This window comes from Arachis hypogaea, chromosome 20 (genome assembly GCF_003086295.3).
Source record: "Arachis hypogaea cultivar Tifrunner chromosome 20, arahy.Tifrunner.gnm2.J5K5, whole genome shotgun sequence".
Classification (NCBI taxonomy): domain Eukaryota; kingdom Viridiplantae; phylum Streptophyta; class Magnoliopsida; order Fabales; family Fabaceae; genus Arachis; species Arachis hypogaea.
The window spans coordinates 93,267,972-93,288,919 of record NC_092055.1 but is presented as its reverse complement, the minus strand read 5'-3'; the positions used below and the strand labels follow the sequence as shown (position 1 = coordinate 93,288,919).

The following is a 20,948-nucleotide window of genomic DNA, read 5'->3' as shown; positions in this document are numbered from 1 at the left end:
TCCCTGCACCACCACTATCACTGTCGACAACAACCACTTCGTAGACCAAGACAATCAGATTCGCTCCTCTCTCCAACTCAGAAACGCTCCCTATCCCCCTGATTTCATGAAGTCCAAGCTCGTTCTCATGGTTTTCCATGAGCTCTCCCTTTTAGGTACGTTCTTTGTCTCTTTCATTTTTTCCCTTTCGCCAATTGAATTCAGGAAAAAAAAGAATGTTATTTGTTTTGTCTGTATTGTTATTTATGTAGTCCTTTTTTACTGATGGAGTTGGCTTTTTTGCTGAGGGGGTTGGTTCTGATGTTGTTTAGATCACAAATCAGAAGCCTCCAGAATCTGACCAAGTCATTGCCGTTCTCAAGGAGAAAGTTTCCCTTGTTCTTTCCTTTGGATTTGGGATTAGGGTTTAGGGTTCATGGACTTAGGGACTGATTTGATTTGATCTAATAAACTTATCTTATCAGCAATAAGAGGGTACACTAAGCGAGTGCCACACTGGCAGTTAACAGGACATGTTAGCGAGCGTTAGCCACCTCAGCGCAGGAGATGATGAAAGGACTAACGCGACCAGGTTGGTTATCTTTCGAGAATGAATTTGATTAATTTTATCTTCCGAAGACGAAAATAGAGATCGAGATATCTTTTAAGGACGATTTTGACTATTTACTCAAATTTTATCATATAATCAGTTTTTATATCATGTGTTCTATTACTCGAGATCACCCACGCTCTTTTCTTCCTTAATTTAATTTAGTCATTGTTTCTTTTGTATCTTCTACTTTTTCGGCATTTATTTTCTTCTGCTCCTTCTGCATTTTCTTTTCATGGTTTCTTCTTCCCCTTCTTATCTTGTGTCTTCATCTTATAATACCCCTTCGTTTCTTTCTTTCATTCTTCCTTTCTTCCTTCCTTTTTTTTCTTTCTTTTGTTTTTAATAAAGAAGTGAAACCCAAACAAAAAAGAAAAGAAAGAAAGAAAAATACATAACAAAAAAAATTACATACATGTTTTAATAAACATATAAATTCATATGAGTAAATAGTCAAATTGGTCCCCGAAAGATAGCCCAATCTTCAAACGAGTCCCCGTAAGAAAAAGATAATAAAATTTGTCCCCGAAAAATTTAAAATTGGTAACGTTAGTCCTTCTGTCAGTTGGATGATGACGTGGAGGGCTAATGCCACGTGTCACAAGATGATTGGTTGACATGTCAGATTGGTGACACGTGGCATGCCACGTGGCACTTGACATGTAAAAAAGTTATTTATAATCAAAATAGTCCTTGAAAGTTCAGACGTAAGTCATATTCATCCCTAAAATTTTAAAAATTAATCAAATTAGTCCTTATATAATTTTTTTTATTTTTTCTTGATAATATTAAATTTAAAATATTTGTTGATAGTACTAATTTTAATAGAAATGTAATTGATAATAAAAAAATTAGTAATTGTATCTTTTCTTCTTAAAAATTTGTTCAATAAAATTATCTCTCTCCTCTAATTCTTGTCAAAATCTCTCTTATTCTTTTCTATTCTAAAACTTTTTTCTTACATTATTACATTTTGCTGGAATATATATATATATATATATATATATATATATATATATATATATATATATATATATATATATATATATATACTCAAAATTGAAATGTATGTATTTATTACCCTAAATAAAGTTATATGCTCAAAATAAAAATTTATGTATGTTAACCTAAACAAATTTAATAAAAATTTATACATCTTTTTTTTCATTACGTTATTACTTTCATTTAGATTAACATACATAAATTTTGATTTTGAGTATATAACTTTGTTTAGGTTAACAAATACCTACATTTCAATTTTGAGTATATATATATATATATATATATTCCAGCAAAATGTAATAATGTAAGAAAAAGATTTTAGAATAGAAAAGAATAAGAGAGATTTTGACAAGAATTAGAGGAGAGAGATAATTTTATTGAACAAATTTTTAAGAAGAAAAGATACAATTACTAATTTTTTTTATTGTCAATTACATTTCTATTAAAATTTGTAGTATCAAAAAATATTTTAAATTTAATATTATCAAGAAAAAATAAAAAAAATTATATAAGGACTAATTTGATTAATTTTTAAAATTTTAAGGATGAATATGACTTACGTCTGAACTTTCAAGGACTATTTTGATTATAAATAACTTGTTTACATGTCAAGTGCCACGTGTCAATGACTTGTGTAACACCCTACCATATAGAGTCTTATGCTTAAGTCATAATTCAGAGATGGCAAGGTATTACGACCTCTAAAAAAAAATTTAGTATGTATAGTAGTATGAATAATTGATTATAACTAGGAGCCTTTGTAGAAAAAGGGGTAAACAAAAACCGTAACTCGAAAGCGCAACACTCCGATCGACAACGTAACGAGTAAAGGATAAGCGAACGCGAGATCATATATATAAAGGGGTGTCAAAAACAGGAATATCAAGACTCAAAATCCGGCTGCGAAGATAACCGGTCCGAGCATAGCAATATATACATATGATAGAATAAGGAAAACCCCAAAGGAAACCCAAAGGGACACAAATATAGAAATCTAATCTCCAAAAATCTCCTTTAGAAGGAGTCATCACAGTTTGTATTATTTAATGGAGATAAAAGTATCTAAACAAGATATATAAACCAAAACAGAGCCCCGAGAACAAAGATCTTCGCTAATCCGGAAGTCTCCAGCATGCCTCAGCGAGAAACCTCACGCCCTGCATCTGAAAACCACAAAATCCGCATGGGTGAGAACCAGAGGTCCCCAGCACGGTAACAACTTCCACATATATAATACATAATAATAGAGGAAAGCCGAAGGCAATCCTAGAACTTCCTCCAAATAATATCAAAGCTTATAAACAAGCTAAACCGTAAGTGGCAACTGACTAAAGATTCTTCAGTCTAACTAATACTTCCTTTTCCAATTCCTTCAGACCTCCCAACCACCAGCAGGAGTATAATATAGCAAACACAGTTATATCAGACATGAGATATACAAATAAGAGCAATTAAGGCATTTAGACAAATAGCAAGTAATATGCAGTCAAATAGGCAATCTCAAACAATTCATGTAGTATGCTTATGATGCATGCCTGTCCCTAGTGGCTGATGATATCATCTGTCGGTTATAGAGCCAACCCGACAAGTCCTGGTAGCTAACCATTGGACTGTCCCTCTGTCGTGCATCCCCAACTCGAGTTATACTCATCATAAACTTGATCATAATCATGATCCATATCCATCACCCTCACTGGTGAATATTTATCCATCACCATCACTGGTGAATATTTACGGGGGCGAGCTCATCCGGGCCTTTCACAGTGCCCGGCCACACTTACGACATAGGGTCAAAAGAGCTTCGAGTCTCAACCTGGAGAACGTGGTGGCTAGCCACTGCTACTACCCAGGGAAACCCTCATCTCCGATGGTGGAAGTGCAAACATTCACAATTCATTCAACAGCATATATACATTTATACTTAGCCGTAATCATGGCTCCGCCGTAACACGGCAATATTCTAGCCATCCGGCTCACGGTTAAATCCATAACCAGCCAATTCATTAACAATTACGGCCCTTCGGCCCATGGCATAACAAGCACTTCCACCACCATTATCCGCATCTCACATAATCATCTTTGATCATCAATGATCATTCAATTTTCCCCTTGCTTCACTCGCAAGTTGCCACATTCACTAGCCCTTTTTCTCATGCTAGGCATATCATAATGATTTAAGACATAAGTGGTGAGATCGGAGGCTTAGAAGTATGAAATTTGGCTTTTAAAACTCAAAAATCAACTTTGGGATGAAAACAGGGCCACGCATACGCGCACTCCACGCGCACGCGTGGATGGCCTTAAAACTCATCGACGCGCAAGCGTCATACGCGCGAACGCGTGGGTTGAAAATTAGCCAAACGACGCGCACGCGTCAGCCACGCATACGCGTGAATACATTGTGCCCCAGGCACAAAACTGGCACAACTCTGGCACAACTCTCTGGAAAATGGCTGGGCATTCGATGCAGCGCATCGACGCGCACGCGTGGATGATGCTTTCTCGAAAAACGGCGCGTACGCGCCAAGTGCGCCTACGCGCGAGGGGTCATTCTGCTAAAAATTTTCTAAGTTAAAAGCTGCAGAATTCACAGATTCAACCCCCAATCTTCCGACGGTCATAACTCTCTCATTTTAAATCATTTTTCACCCGTTCTTTGAACGGCATGGACATCCCGGATCCAATTTCATTTCTAAATAGATTTGGCACAAATCAAAGATCCGTAGTCCAAGTTATGTCCCGTCAAAGTATGCCCAAAAACTATATTTTCATTCAAAACCACAAAGTGCCATTTTCAAAACAAGCCACTTTCAACTCTTTTCAAGATCAATCAAAACATGCCAATTTCAACCCTTGTCTTTGAAATCATTCAAAATGTACCAAAATCAACAACAAGCCATCCTCAACTCACACATTGACATTTTACCAAAATTTCCAAAACTACCTCCAACCATTTTAACACTTCTCAATCAATGGCTAAAGGACAAACACAATCTCATGTCATACATCCTTCTCATCCCAATTTCCAATAATATCAATTTCCAAATCAACCATCATTATACATGATCAACATCATACTCACCATCAACATGATACCACCCATCAATTCAACCTCAATCATCCATCAAGCATATATCACAACATGCATTTCTCATATATCACACAATCAAGGCATCAATATTCATAATCACATATATGAACACATCATATATCTCAACCATTCAACAACACCAACAATTCAATGCCTATCTTAGGGCCTCTAGCCTAAGTATTTCCTACCACATTACATATTAGATACGGGAAACCGAAACCATACCTTAGCCGATTTCTCAAGCTCAACCGGAGCACTTCCAAACCACTTATCCACAAGCTCTCAAGGTATCAACACCTCCAAGAACAGATTTTATCACACAAAACCCTCTTCCAAGCTTTCCAAAATCACCAATCAAGCTCCAATATTCACATATACACAACCTAAGCCACAATCATCATACCCATACACAACATCTCAATACCCAAACCTCATAGAACAACAAATTACACTAGGGTTGAGAATCTTACCACATCCAAGGTCCAAGGAGACAAGATTAACCTTCTCCTTCAAGAGAGTTGGGTCCTATAACATCAAAGAACCCAAAATTTCAACATTTTTGCTCATGAAACTCGAAATCAAGGGCTGGAATTTCGAACAGTAAAACGTGGCTTACCTCAAGATTGATTGTATGGGTTTTGTAGAGCTTTCCGCGGTGAACGCGTGGCCGCAAACGGAGCGGCAATCGGAGCTCTAGATCAAAAGTTATGGTGGTTTGAAGATCAAGTGAGAGATAGAACTTGAGAGAGTGTTCTTCCCTTCCTCTCCACCATTTCAGCGTGTTTGAGTGTATTGTGAGGAGAGAGAGTGCTGAAAACTAGGGTTTTGGTTTAGTTATGTTGGGCCAAGGGCCTACTTTGGGTCCGGTTGGTCCGGTTTGGTCCGTTCGGTCCAATCTTGGTCCGATTTCTATAAAATTGGTACCGAAATTCTCGTCTCAATCTCCTCTATCACATTTAGCCATAAAAATAACATTTTTTTGGCTTTCTAGAATAAATTCTCATTTTATGGGTTAGTTAGCCATTAATTGACCGGGTCTTACATTCTACCCACCTAATTGGGAATTTTGCCCACAAAATTCAAATTCAAATTCAATTACCTGAGAATAAGTGCGGATAATCCGTTCACATCTCCAACTCAAGTTCCCAAGTGTGTTCCTCAACACCGCCTCGACTCCATGCCACTTTGACTAATGAAACCTCTTTTCCACGCAACCGTTTGATACTAGTATCATCAATTCTGACTGGAGCCACTGGAAGAGTCAAATCTTCTCTTAACTGAACCGATTCAGGTTCTAACACATGGCTAGCATCAGGAGTGTACTTCCGAAGCTGCGACACGTGAAATACGTCGTGCAGGTTCGAAAGATGAGGTGGTAGAGCCACCCGATACGCCACCGGCCCAATCCTCTCCAGGATCTGAAATGGACCAATGTATCGAGGATTCAACTTCTTTGCTTTAATCGCTCTACCTACTCCTGTGGTCGGAGTAACCTTAAGGAAAACATGATCTCCTGCCTCAAATTCCAAGGGCTTCCGCCTCTGATCGGCGTAACTCTTCTGACGACTCTGCGCCGTAAGCATCCTATCTCGGATTTTCTTGACTTGTTCAGTGGTCTCAGCTATCATCTCCGGCCCCAACAAGCCTTTCTCTCCAGCTTCATACCAACATAGCGGAGATTGACATTTCCTCCCATACAATGCCTCATACGGAGCCATTTCGATGCTCGCATGGTAACTATTATTGTATGCAAACTCCACTAACGGCATATACCGATCCCAACTCGCCGGTTGGTCCAAAACACAAGCTCTCAACATATCCTCTAGTGTTTGGATCGTCCTCTCGGATTGACCATCTGTTTGAGAATGGTAAGCTGTACTCAAGCTTAATCGGGTTCCAAAAGCTTTCTGAAATGCACCCCATAACCTCGAAGTGAAACGAGGATCTCTATCAGAGATTATAGTAGCAGGTACACCATGGAGTCTTACAATCTCCTTTATGTATAACCGAGCTAGATCCTCAAGGGTGTAAGTCATTCGAATGGGCAAAAAGTGAGCTGACTTCGTCAGTCGGTCCATAATCACCCAGATAGCATCAAAACCAGTCCTAGTCCTTGGCAATCCCGACACAAAGTCCATTGCAATACTTTCCCACTTCCATTGCGGAACCTCTAAAGGTTACAACATCCCGGAAGGTCTTTGATGTTCAATCTTTACCTTTTGACAAGTTAAGCACTTTGAAACATATTCCGCCACATCATTCTTCATACCCGGCCACCAAAACATCGCCTTTAAATCATGGTACATCTTAGTACTTCCCGGGTGAATGGAGAATCCGCTTTTGTGTGCCTCCTTTAAGATATCTTGCCTCAAAGTGCCAACATCCGGCACAATGATCCTACCCTTGAATCTCCATAACCCATCCTTTTCTTTCGACACTCTCCACTGTTTTCCTTGCTCGATAGCCGGTAACACCTTCCATAACGCTTCATCGTTTTCATGAGCCTTTAGGAGTTCGGACTTAAAGTCACTTGAGATTTCTAATCGGCTCAAACACAAGGTTCCAGATACTTCTCGAACACCAATTTTTAGACTCTCGAATCCCTTGAGCAACTTCTCCTCTTGAAGCATCATCCAAGACGCATATAACGACTTCCGACTTAACGCATCCGCCACTATATTCGCCTTTCCAGGATGGTAATTTAACTCAAAGTCATAGTTTTTCAACAATTCCATCCACCTCCTTTGCCTCATATTAAGCTCTTTCTGATCAAAGAGGTATTTCAAGCTCTTGTGATCGGAGAAGACTTGGAACTTAACCCCATAGAGATAATGCCTCCACACCTTCAAGGCAAACACGACCGCAGCGAGTTCCAGATCGTGCGTAGGGTAACTAACTTCATGAGGTCTCAACTGTCATGAGGCATATGCCACCACATTATGATGCTGCATCAGCACGCATCCTAGACCCTTTAGTGAGGCATCACAGTACACCTCAAAGGGTTCGTTCGGCTCAGGTAACACTAACACAGGTGCAGTGGTCAACTTTTTCTTCAATGTCTGAAAGCTCTCCTCGCACTCAGGAGTCCAAACAAATGGAGTGTCTTTGCGAGTTAACTTTGTCAACGGCAAAGCTAATTGCGAAAAGCCTTTGATGAACCTTCGGTAATAGCCAGCTAAACCCAGAAAACTCCTTATCTCAGTTACTGTGGTTGGTTGCTTCCAATCCATCACAGCTTCTACCTTAGTTGGATCTACGGCTATTCCCTTCTTACTCACCACGTGACCCAAAAACTTCACCTCATCCTTCCAAAACTCACACTTAGACAGTTTCACATAGAGTTTCTTCTCCTTTAAAATCTGCAACACGGTCCTCAAGTGTTCTGCATGCTCTTCTTCAGTCTTGGAGTAAATCAGTATGTCGTCAATGAAGACAACAACGAATTTATCCAGAAACGGACGGAATACTCTATTCATGTAATCCATGAATACTGCAGGAGCGTTCGTCAACCCAAAAGACATTACGGTGTACTCGTAATGACCATAACGAGTCCTGAAAGTGGTCTTAGGGATATCCTCACCCTTCACCCTTATCTGGTGATAACCGGATTGCAAATCGATCTTGGAGAAAACCCCAGCTCCTTGTAACTGATCCATGAGATCATCAATCCTCGGCAATGGGTACTTATTCTTTATGGTGACCTTGTTCAGCTGCCTGTAATCCACACAGAGCCGCATACTTCCATCTTTCTTCTTCACCAGTAACACTGGAGCACCCCACGGGGATACACTTGGTCGAATAAAGTTCTTACCCAACAATTCCTCTAACTGAGACTTTAGCTCGGCCATCTCTAACGGTGACATCCTATAAGGAGCACTTGAGATTGGTCCCGCCCCAGGCACCAATTCAATAGCAAACTCGACCTCTCGGTTAGGTGGAAATTCCTCAATATCATCGGGAAACACTTCCAGAAACTCACATACTACCGAAATCTGATCCAACCTTTGATCATCACCCGAAACACCCGCGGTTAACAACAGGATACCCTGACATTCGATTCCAGAACAGTTCACCATCATCGAATTCAAGTAATAATTATTCACCACAACCGGCCCTTCTGTATCCTCCGGCATAAAGTACACCGACTTGGTAGAACAATCAAGCAGGACATGGTTTTTGGATAACCAGTCCAATCCCAAGATAAGATCAAGACCGATCATCAGTAAGCAGATTAAATTATGGACAAAATCACGCTGCTTGAACCTAAACAAAACTTTCGGGCATCCTAGCCTAGTTACCATGGCTTCATGGGTAGCATTATACACTTTTAAGTCATAACCTAAGGTTACGATCTTCAATCATAATTCATGGGCTTTCTCAAATGCAATAAATGAATGCGATGCTCCCGAATCAAATAAAGCATTTAAAGTTTGACCAGCCATTTCACAGTTACCTCGAATGAGTGTCTCAGATCCTTCTGCACCCACAGCTGAGGTGGTGAACACCCGACCAGTCTGTTGTGCTTTCCCAGCACCTTGCTTTTGCTTCTCTGGACAACTTGCGGCTTTATGCCCCGCCTTTCCACAATTGTAGCACAAACCCCATCCGGCCTTGCATGGTACTCCCGGATGGTGACTTCCACACCTAGTACAAGCTTGATCATTCTGAGGCTGCTTCTCAAACCTTTTCCCTTGGGAGTTGTTGTTGTTGGGCCTCCTAAAAGAACCTCCCCTCTTGAAGGGCGGACCTCTAGGTGCAAAGCTCTTCCCTCGGTTTTGTGGAAATGATCTCTTGTGATTTCCTTTCTCAGTGGCTGCCCTCTTCACACACTCTTCAGCAACCCTACACTTGTTCACCAATTCGGAGAAAGTCCTAATCTCCATTGGTCCCACTGAACTAAAAATATCGCTCCGGAGTCCTCCTTCGTACTTAACACACTTCCATTCCTCATATTCCACCGGAGTCCCTTGACACATACGAGAGAATCTGAACAACTCCTCAAACTTGTCAGTATACTCAGATACGGACATAGCACCCTGCTTCAGCTGCAACAATTCAAGCTCCTTGGCTGTCCTGGCAGAAGTCGGAAAGTACTTCTTATAGAACTCCTCTTGGAAGACATCCCAGGTGATATAGTCATCACCCTGCTGCAGGAGGCGTCGGATACCCTGCCACCAATGCGACGCTTCACCATTGAGCAAATAGGTAGCAAACTCAACACGCTGTCCTTCAGGCACCACCTGCGCTTGCAGTGCTCGTTCCATAGCCTGAAACCATGTATCGGCCTCAGTCGGGCTAGTAGTTCCCTTGAACTTCGGGGGATTAACCTTCAAAAAGTTCGCCAGTGTCATCGGACCCTGAACTCCACCTCCGTTATTACCATGGTTGTTCATCTGTTGACCAAGAGCCTCAGCAGTGGCTTGCATAGCAGCAGCCATATTCTCCAACGCAGTCATAAAGTTCACCGGGTCATTAGGGTTATTCTCCGGCGCACGAGCATTAGTATGTCCTCTCCCACGGCCTCTACCGCGTCCACGAGGCGCCATCTGGTTCCTATACACACCAAACAATCGATATTAAGTTGATCAGTCTCAATATCGAAAGTTTAGTGCTTCAAAGTCCCAAATGCATGCTCATGAACGTTTATGCTAACTATATCAAGTAGATATACTAACAGCACACAACACACATACAGAGAATGCACAGAAGCATAGTCAGTCCATTCCTCAGGCTCTACAGGAACGAACTGCTCTGATACCATAATGTAACACCCTACCATATAGAGTCTTATGCTTAAGTCATAATTCAGAGATGGCAAGGTATTACGACCTCTAAAAAAAATTTAGTATGTATAGTAGTATGAATAATTGATTATAACTAGGAGCCTTTGTAGAAAAAGGGGTAAACAAAAACCGTAACTCGAAAGCGCAACACTCCGATCGACAACGTAACGAGTAAAGGATAAGCGAACGCGAGATCATATATATAAAGGGGTGTCAAAAACAGGAATATCAAGACTCAAAATCCGGCTGCGAAGATAACCGGTCCGAGCATAGCAATATATACATATGATAGAATAAGGAAAACCCCAAAGGAAACCCAAAGGGACACAAATATAGAAATCTAATCTCCAAAAATCCCCTTTAGAAGGAGTCATCACAGTTTGTATTATTTAATGGAGATAAAAGTATCTAAACAAGATATATAAACCAAAACAGAGCCCCGAGAACAAAGATCTTCGCTAATCCGGAAGTCTCCAGCATGCCTCAGCGAGAAACCTCACGCCCTGCATCTGAAAACCACAAAATCCGCATGGGTGAGAACCAGAGGTCCCCAGCACGGTAACAACTTCCACATATATAATACATAATAATAGAGGAAAGCCGAAGGCAATCCTAGAACTTCCTCCAAATAATATCAAAGCTTATAAACAAGCTAAACCGTAAGTGGCAACTGACTAAAGATTCTTCAGTCTAACTAATACTTCCTTTTCCAATTCCTTCAGACCTCCCAACCACCAGCAGGAGTATAATATAGCAAACACAGTTATATCAGACATGAGATATACAAATAAGAACAATTAAGGCATTTAGACAAATAGCAAGTAATATGTAGTCAAATAGGCAATCTCAAACAATTCATGTAGTATGCTTATGATGCATGCCTGTCCCTAGTGGCTGATGATATCATCTGTCGGTTATAGAGCCAACCCGACAAGTCCTGGTAGCTAACCATTGGACTGTCCCTCTGTCGTGCATCCCCAACTCGAGTTATACTCATCATAAACTTGATCATAATCATGATCCATATCCATCACCCTCACTGGTGAATATTTATCCATCACCATCACTGGTGAATATTTACGGGGGCGAGCTCATCCGGGCCTTTCACAGTGCCCGGCCACACTTACGACATAGGGTCAAAAGAGCTTCGAGTCTCAACCTGGAGCACGTGGTGGCTAGCCACTGCTACTACCCAGGGAAACCCTCATCTCCGATGGTGGAAGTGCAAACATTCACAATTCATTCAACAGCATATATACATTTATACTTAGCCGTAATCATGGCTCCGCCGTAACACGGCAATATTCTAGCCATCCGGCTCACGGTTAAATCCATAACCAGCCAATTCATTAACAATTACGGCCCTTCGGCCCATGGCATAACAAGCACTTCCACCACCATTATCCGCATCTCACATAATCATCTTTGATCATCAATGATCATTCAATTTTCCCCTTGCTTCACTCGCAAGTTGCCACATTCACTAGCCCTTTTTCTCATGCTAGGCATATCATAATGATTTAAGACATAAGTGGTGAGATCGGAGGCTTAGAAGTATGAAATTTGGCTTTTAAAACTCAAAAATCAACTTTGGGATGAAAACAGGGCCACGCATACGCGCACTCCACGCGCACGCGTGGATGGCCTTAAAACTCATCGACGCGCAAGCGTCATACGCGCGAACGCGTGGGTTGAAAATTAGCCAAACGACGCGCACGCGTCAGCCACGCATACGCGTGAATACATTGTGCCCCAGGCACAAAACTGGCACAACTCTGGCACAACTCTCTGGAAAATGGCTGGGCATTCGATGCAGCGCATCGACGCGCACGCGTGGATGATGCTTTCTCGAAAAACGGCGCGTACGCGCCAAGTGCGCCTACGCGCGAGGGGTCATTCTGCTAAAAATTTTCTAAGTTAAAAGCTGCAGAATTCACAGATTCAACCCCCAATCTTCCGACGGTCATAACTCTCTCATTTTAAATCATTTTTCACCCGTTCTTTGAACGGCATGGACATCCCGGATCCAATTTCATTTCTAAATAGATTTGGCACAAATCAAAGATCCGTAGTCCAAGTTATGTCCCGTCAAAGTATGCCCAAAAACTATATTTTCATTCAAAACCACAAAGTGCCATTTTCAAAACAAGCCACTTTCAACTCTTTTCAAGATCAATCAAAACATGCCAATTTCAACCCTTGTCTTTGAAATCATTCAAAATGTACCAAAATCAACAACAAGCCATCCTCAACTCACACATTGACATTTTACCAAAATTTCCAAAACTACCTCCAACCATTTTAACACTTCTCAATCAATGGCTAAAGGACAAACACAATCTCATGTCATACATCCTTCTCATCCCAATTTCCAATAATATCAATTTCCAAATCAACCATCATTATACATGATCAACATCATACTCACCATCAACATGATACCACCCATCAATTCAACCTCAATCATCCATCAAGCATATATCACAACATGCATTTCTCATATATCACACAATCAAGGCATCAATATTCATAATCACATATATGAACACATCATATATCTCAACCATTCAACAACACCAACAATTCAATGCCTATCTTAGGGCCTCTAGCCTAAGTATTTCCTACCACATTACATATTAGATACGGGAAACCGAAACCATACCTTAGCCGATTTCTCAAGCTCAACCGGAGCACTTCCAAACCACTTATCCACAAGCTCTCAAGGTATCAACACCTCCAAGAACAGATTTTATCACACAAAACCCTCTTCCAAGCTTTCCAAAATCACCAATCAAGCTCCAATATTCACATATACACAACCTAAGCCACAATCATCATACCCATACACAACATCTCAATACCCAAACCTCATAGAACAACAAATTACACTAGGGTTGAGAATCTTACCACATCCAAGGTCCAAGGAGACAAGATTAACCTTCTCCTTCAAGAGAGTTGGGTCCTATAACATCAAAGAACCCAAAATTTCAACATTTTTGCTCATGAAACTCGAAATCAAGGGCTGGAATTTCGAACAGTAAAACGTGGCTTACCTCAAGATTGATTGTATGGGTTTTGTAGAGCTTTCCGCGGTGAACGCGTGGCCGCAAACGGAGCGGCAATCGGAGCTCTAGATCAAAAGTTATGGTGGTTTGAAGATCAAGTGAGAGATAGAACTTGAGAGAGTGTTCTTCCCTTCCTCTCCACCATTTCAGCGTGTTTGAGTGTATTGTGAGGAGAGAGAGTGCTGAAAACTAGGGTTTTGGTTTAGTTATGTTGGGCCAAGGGCCTACTTTGGGTCCGGTTGGTCCGGTTTGGTCCGTTCGGTCCAATCTTGGTCGATTTCTATAAAATTGGTACCGAAATTCTCGTCTCAATCTCCTCTATCACATTTAGCCATAAAAATAACATTTTTTTGGCTTTCTAGAATAAATTCTCATTTTATGGGTTAGTTAGCCATTAATTGACCGGGTCTTACATTCTACCCACCTAATTGGGAATTTTGCCCACAAAATTCAAATTCAAATTCAATTACCTGAGAATAAGTGCGGATAATCCGTTCACATCTCCAACTCAAGTTCCCAAGTGTGTTCCTCAACACCGCCTCGACTCCATGCCACTTTGACTAATGAAACCTCTTTTCCACGCAACCGTTTGATACTAGTATCATCAATTCTGACTGGAGCCACTGGAAGAGTCAAATCTTCTCTTAACTGAACCGATTCAGGTTCTAACACATGGCTAGCATCAGGAGTGTACTTCCGAAGCTGCGACACGTGAAATACGTCGTGCAGGTTCGAAAGATGAGGTGGTAGAGCCACCCGATACGCCACCGGCCCAATCCTCTCCAGGATCTGAAATGGACCAATGTATCGAGGATTCAACTTCTTTGCTTTAATCGCTCTACCTACTCCTGTGGTCGGAGTAACCTTAAGGAAAACATGATCTCCTGCCTCAAATTCCAAGGGCTTCCGCCTCTGATCGGCGTAACTCTTCTGACGACTCTGCGCCGTAAGCATCCTATCTCGGATTTTCTTGACTTGTTCAGTGGTCTCAGCTATCATCTCCGGCCCCAACAAGCCTTTCTCTCCAGCTTCATACCAACATAGCGGAGATTGACATTTCCTCCCATACAATGCCTCATACGGAGCCATTTCGATGCTCGCATGGTAACTATTATTGTATGCAAACTCCACTAACGGCATATACCGATCCCAACTCGCCGGTTGGTCCAAAACACAAGCTCTCAACATATCCTCTAGTGTTTGGATCGTCCTCTCGGATTGACCATCTGTTTGAGAATGGTAAGCTGTACTCAAGCTTAATCGGGTTCCAAAAGCTTTCTGAAATGCACCCCATAACCTCGAAGTGAAACGAGGATCTCTATCAGAGATTATAGTAGCAGGTACACCATGGAGTCTTACAATCTCCTTTATGTATAACCGAGCTAGATCCTCAAGGGTGTAAGTCATTCGAATGGGCAAAAAGTGAGCTGACTTCGTCAGTCGGTCCATAATCACCCAGATAGCATCAAAACCAGTCCTAGTCCTTGGCAATCCCGACACAAAGTCCATTGCAATACTTTCCCACTTCCATTGCGGAACCTCTAAAGGTTACAACATCCCGGAAGGTCTTTGATGTTCAATCTTTACCTTTTGACAAGTTAAGCACTTTGAAACATATTCCGCCACATCATTCTTCATACCCGGCCACCAAAACATCGCCTTTAAATCATGGTACATCTTAGTACTTCCCGGGTGAATGGAGAATCCGCTTTTGTGTGCCTCCTTTAAGATATCTTGCCTCAAAGTGCCAACATCCGGCACAATGATCCTACCCTTGAATCTCCATAACCCATCCTTTTCTTTCGACACTCTCCACTGTTTTCCTTGCTCGATAGCCGGTAACACCTTCCATAACGCTTCATCGTTTTCATGAGCCTTTAGGAGTTCGGACTTAAAGTCACTTGAGATTTCTAATCGGCTCAAACACAAGGTTCCAGATACTTCTCGAACACCAATTTTTAGACTCTCGAATCCCTTGAGCAACTTCTCCTCTTGAAGCATCATCCAAGACGCATATAACGACTTCCGACTTAACGCATCCGCCACTATATTCGCCTTTCCAGGATGGTAATTTAACTCAAAGTCATAGTTTTTCAACAATTCCATCCACCTCCTTTGCCTCATATTAAGCTCTTTCTGATCAAAGAGGTATTTCAAGCTCTTGTGATCGGAGAAGACTTGGAACTTAACCCCATAGAGATAATGCCTCCACACCTTCAAGGCAAACACGACCGCAGCGAGTTCCAGATCGTGCGTAGGGTAACTAACTTCATGAGGTCTCAACTGTCATGAGGCATATGCCACCACATTATGATGCTGCATCAGCACGCATCCTAGACCCTTTAGTGAGGCATCACAGTACACCTCAAAGGGTTCGTTCGGCTCAGGTAACACTAACACAGGTGCAGTGGTCAACTTTTTCTTCAATGTCTGAAAGCTCTCCTCGCACTCAGGAGTCCAAACAAATGGAGTGTCTTTGCGAGTTAACTTTGTCAACGGCAAAGCTAATTGCGAAAAGCCTTTGATGAACCTTCGGTAATAGCCAGCTAAACCCAGAAAACTCCTTATCTCAGTTACTGTGGTTGGTTGCTTCCAATCCATCACAGCTTCTACCTTAGTTGGATCTACGGCTATTCCCTTCTTACTCACCACGTGACCCAAAAACTTCACCTCATCCTTCCAAAACTCACACTTAGACAGTTTCACATAGAGTTTCTTCTCCTTTAAAATCTGCAACACGGTCCTCAAGTGTTCTGCATGCTCTTCTTCAGTCTTGGAGTAAATCAGTATGTCGTCAATGAAGACAACAACGAATTTATCCAGAAACGGACGGAATACTCTATTCATGTAATCCATGAATACTGCAGGAGCGTTCGTCAACCCAAAAGACATTACGGTGTACTCGTAATGACCATAACGAGTCCTGAAAGTGGTCTTAGGGATATCCTCACCCTTCACCCTTATCTGGTGATAACCGGATTGCAAATCGATCTTGGAGAAAACCCCAGCTCCTTGTAACTGATCCATGAGATCATCAATCCTCGGCAATGGGTACTTATTCTTTATGGTGACCTTGTTCAGCTGCCTGTAATCCACACAGAGCCGCATACTTCCATCTTTCTTCTTCACCAGTAACACTGGAGCACCCCACGGGGATACACTTGGTCGAATAAAGTTCTTACCCAACAATTCCTCTAACTGAGACTTTAGCTCGGCCATCTCTAACGGTGACATCCTATAAGGAGCACTTGAGATTGGTCCCGCCCCAGGCACCAATTCAATAGCAAACTCGACCTCTCGGTTAGGTGGAAATTCCTCAATATCATCGGGAAACACTTCCAGAAACTCACATACTACCGAAATCTGATCCAACCTTTGATCATCACCCAAAACACCCGCGGTTAACAACAGGATACCCTGACATTCGATTCCAGAACAGTTCACCATCATCGAATTCAAGTAATAATTATTCACCACAACCGGCCCTTCTGTATCCTCCGGCATAAAGTACACCGACTTGGTAGAACAATCAAGCAGGACATGGTTTTTGGATAACCAGTCCAATCCCAAGATAAGATCAAGACCGATCATCAGTAAGCAGATTAAATTATGGACAAAATCACGCTGCTTGAACCTAAACAAAACTTTCGGGCATCCTAGCCTAGTTACCATGGCTTCATGGGTAGCATTATACACTTTTAAGTCATAACCTAAGGTTACGATCTTCAATCATAATTCATGGGCTTTCTCAAATGCAATAAATGAATGCGATGCTCCCGAATCAAATAAAGCATTTAAAGTTTGACCAGCCATTTCACAGTTACCTCGAATGAGTGTCTCAGATCCTTCTGCACCCACAGCTGAGGTGGTGAACACCCGACCAGTCTGTTGTGCTTTCCCAGCACCTTGCTTTTGCTTCTCTGGACAACTTGCGGCTTTATGCCCCGCCTTTCCACAATTGTAGCACAAACCCCATCCGGCCTTGCATGGTACTCCCGGATGGTGACTTCCACACCTAGTACAAGCTTGATCATTCTGAGGCTGCTTCTCAAACCTTTTCCCTTGGGAGTTGTTGTTGTTGGGCCTCCTAAAAGAACCTCCCCTCTTGAAGGGCGGACCTCTAGGTGCAAAGCTCTTCCCTCGGTTTTGTGGAAATGATCTCTTGTGATTTCCTTTCTCAGTGGCTGCCCTCTTCACACACTCTTCAGCAACCCTACACTTGTTCACCAATTCGGAGAAAGTCCTAATCTCCATTGGTCCCACTGAACTAAAAATATCGCTCCGGAGTCCTCCTTCGTACTTAACACACTTCCATTCCTCATATTCCACCGGAGTCCCTTGACACATACGAGAGAATCTGAACAACTCCTCAAACTTGTCAGTATACTCAGATACGGACATAGCACCCTGCTTCAGCTGCAACAATTCAAGCTCCTTGGCTGTCCTGGCAGAAGTCGGAAAGTACTTCTTATAGAACTCCTCTTGGAAGACATCCCAGGTGATATAGTCATCACCCTGCTGCAGGAGGCGTCGGATACCCTGCCACCAATGCGACGCTTCACCATTGAGCAAATAGGTAGCAAACTCAACACGCTGTCCTTCAGGCACCACCTGCGCTTGCAGTGCTCGTTCCATAGCCTGAAACCATGTATCGGCCTCAGTCGGGCTAGTAGTTCCCTTGAACTTCGGGGGATTAACCTTCAAAAAGTTTGCCAGTGTCATCGGACCCTGAACTCCACCTCCGTTATTACCATGGTTGTTCATCTGTTGACCAAGAGCCTCAGCAGTGGCTTGCATAGCAGCAGCCATATTCTCCAACGCAGTCATAAAGTTCACCGGGTCATTAGGGTTATTCTCCGGCGCACGAGCATTAGTATGTCCTCTCCCACGGCCTCTACCGCGTCCACGAGGCGCCATCTGGTTCCTATACACACCAAACAATCGATATTAAGTTGATCAGTCTCAATATCGGAAGTTTAGTGCTTCAAAGTCCCAAATGCATGCTCATGAACGTTTATGCTAACTATATCAAGTAGATATACTAACAGCACACAACACACATACAGAGAATGCACAGAAGCATAGTCAGTCCATTCCTCAGGCTCTACAGGAACGAACTGCTCTGATACCATAATGTAACACCCTACCATATAGAGTCTTATGCTTAAGTCATAATTCAGAGATGGCAAGGTATTACGACCTCTAAAAAAAATTTAGTATGTATAGTAGTATGAATAATTGATTATAACTAGGAGCCTTTGTAGAAAAAGGGGTAAACAAAAACCGTAACTCGAAAGCGCAACACTCCGATCGACAACGTAACGAGTAAAGGATAAGCGAACGCGAGATCATATATATAAAGGGGTGTCAAAAACAGGAATATCAAGACTCAAAATCCGGCTGCGAAGATAACCGGTCCGAGCATAGCAATATATACATATGATAGAATAAGGAAAACCCCAAAGGAAACCCAAAGGGACACAAATATAGAAATCTAATCTCCAAAAATCCCCTTTAGAAGGAGTCATCACAGTTTGTATTATTTAATGGAGATAAAAGTATCTAAACAAGATATATAAACCAAAACAGAGCCCGAGAACAAAGATCTTCGCTAATCCGGAAGTCTCCAGCATGCCTCAGCGAGAAACCTCACGCCCTGCATCTGAAAACCACAAAATCCGCATGGGTGAGAACCAGAGGTCCCCAGCACGGTAACAACTTCCACATATATAATACATAATAATAGAGGAAAGCCGAAGGCAATCCTAGAACTTCCTCCAAATAATATCAAAGCTTATAAACAAGCTAAACCGTAAGTGGCAACTGACTAAAGATTCTTCAGTCTAACTAATACTTCCTTTTCCAATTCCTTCAGACCTCCCAACCACCAGCAGGAGTATAATATAGCAAACACAGTTATATCAGACATGAGATATACAAATAAGAACAATTAAGGCATTTAGACAAATAGCAAGTAATATGCAGTCAAATAGCAATCTCAAACAATTCATGTAGTATGCTTATGATGCATGCCTGTCCCTAGTGGCTGATGATATCATCTGTCGGTTATAGAGCCAACCCGACAAGTCCTGGTAGCTAACCATTGGACTGTCCCTCTGTCGTGCATCCCCAACTCGAGTTATACTCATCATAAACTTGATCATAATCATGATCCATATCCATCACCCTCACTGGTGAATATTTATCCATCACCATCACTGGTGAATATTTACGGGGGCGAGCTCATCCGGCCTTTCACAGTGCCCGGCCACACTTACGACATAGGGTCAAAAGAGCTTCGAGTCTCAACCTGGAGCACGTGGTGGCTAGCCACTGCTACTACCCAGGGAAACCCTCATCTCCGATGGTGGAAGTGCAAACATTCACAATTCATTCAACAGCATATATACATTTATACTTAGCCGTAATCATGGCTCCGCCGTAACACGGCAATATTCTACCATCCGGCTCACGGTTAAATCCATAACCAGCCAATTCATTAACAATTACGGCCCTTCGGCCCATGGCATAACAAGCACTTCCACCACCATTATCCGCATCTCACATAATCATCTTTGATCATCAATGATCATTCAATTTTCCCCTTGCTTCACTCGCAAGTTGCCACATTCACTAGCCCTTTTTCTCATGCTAGGCATATCATAATGATTTAAGACATAATGGTGAGATCGGAGGCTTAGAAGTATGAAATTTGGCTTTTAAAACTCAAAAATCAACTTTGGGATGAAAACAGGGCCACGCATACGCGCACTCCACGCGCACGCGTGGATGGCCTTAAAACTCATCGACGCGCAAGCGTCATACGCGCGAACGCGTGGGTTGAAAATTAGCCAAACGACGCGCACGCGTCAGCCACGCATACGCGTGAATACATTGTGCCCCAGGCACAAAACTGGCACAACTCTGGCACAACTCTCTGGAAAATGGCTGGGCATTCGATGCAGCGCATCGACGCGCACGCGTGGATGATGCTTTCTCGAAAAACGGCGCGTACGCGCCAAGTGCGCCTACGCGCGAGGGGTCATTCTGCTAAAAATTTTCTAAGTTAAAAGCTGCAGAATTCACAGATTCAACCCCCAATCTTCCGACGGTCATAACTCTCTCATTTTAAATCATTTTTCACCCGTTCTTGAACGGCATGGACATCCGATCCAATTTCATTTAAATAGATTTGCACAAATCAAAGATCCGTAGTCCAAGTTATGTCCGTCAAATATGCCCAAAAACATATTTTCATTCAAAAACAAAGTGCATTTTCAAAAAGCACTTTCAATCTTTTCAAGTCAACAAAACATGCATTTCACCCTTGTCTGAAATCATCAAAATACAAAATCAACAAAAGCATCCTCAACTCACACATTGACATTTTAATTCCAACATAATTTCCAACAACGGCT

The 20,948-nt window shown here is 42.1% G+C and overlaps 1 pseudogene; it reads right to left on the bottom strand.

The window, feature by feature from the left end:
* Positions 1 to 479: 479 nt before the first annotated feature.
* On the bottom strand, positions 480 to 20,931 carry LOC140183111 (uncharacterized; annotated as a pseudogene).
* Between the last annotated feature and the right edge of the window lie 17 nt (positions 20,932 to 20,948).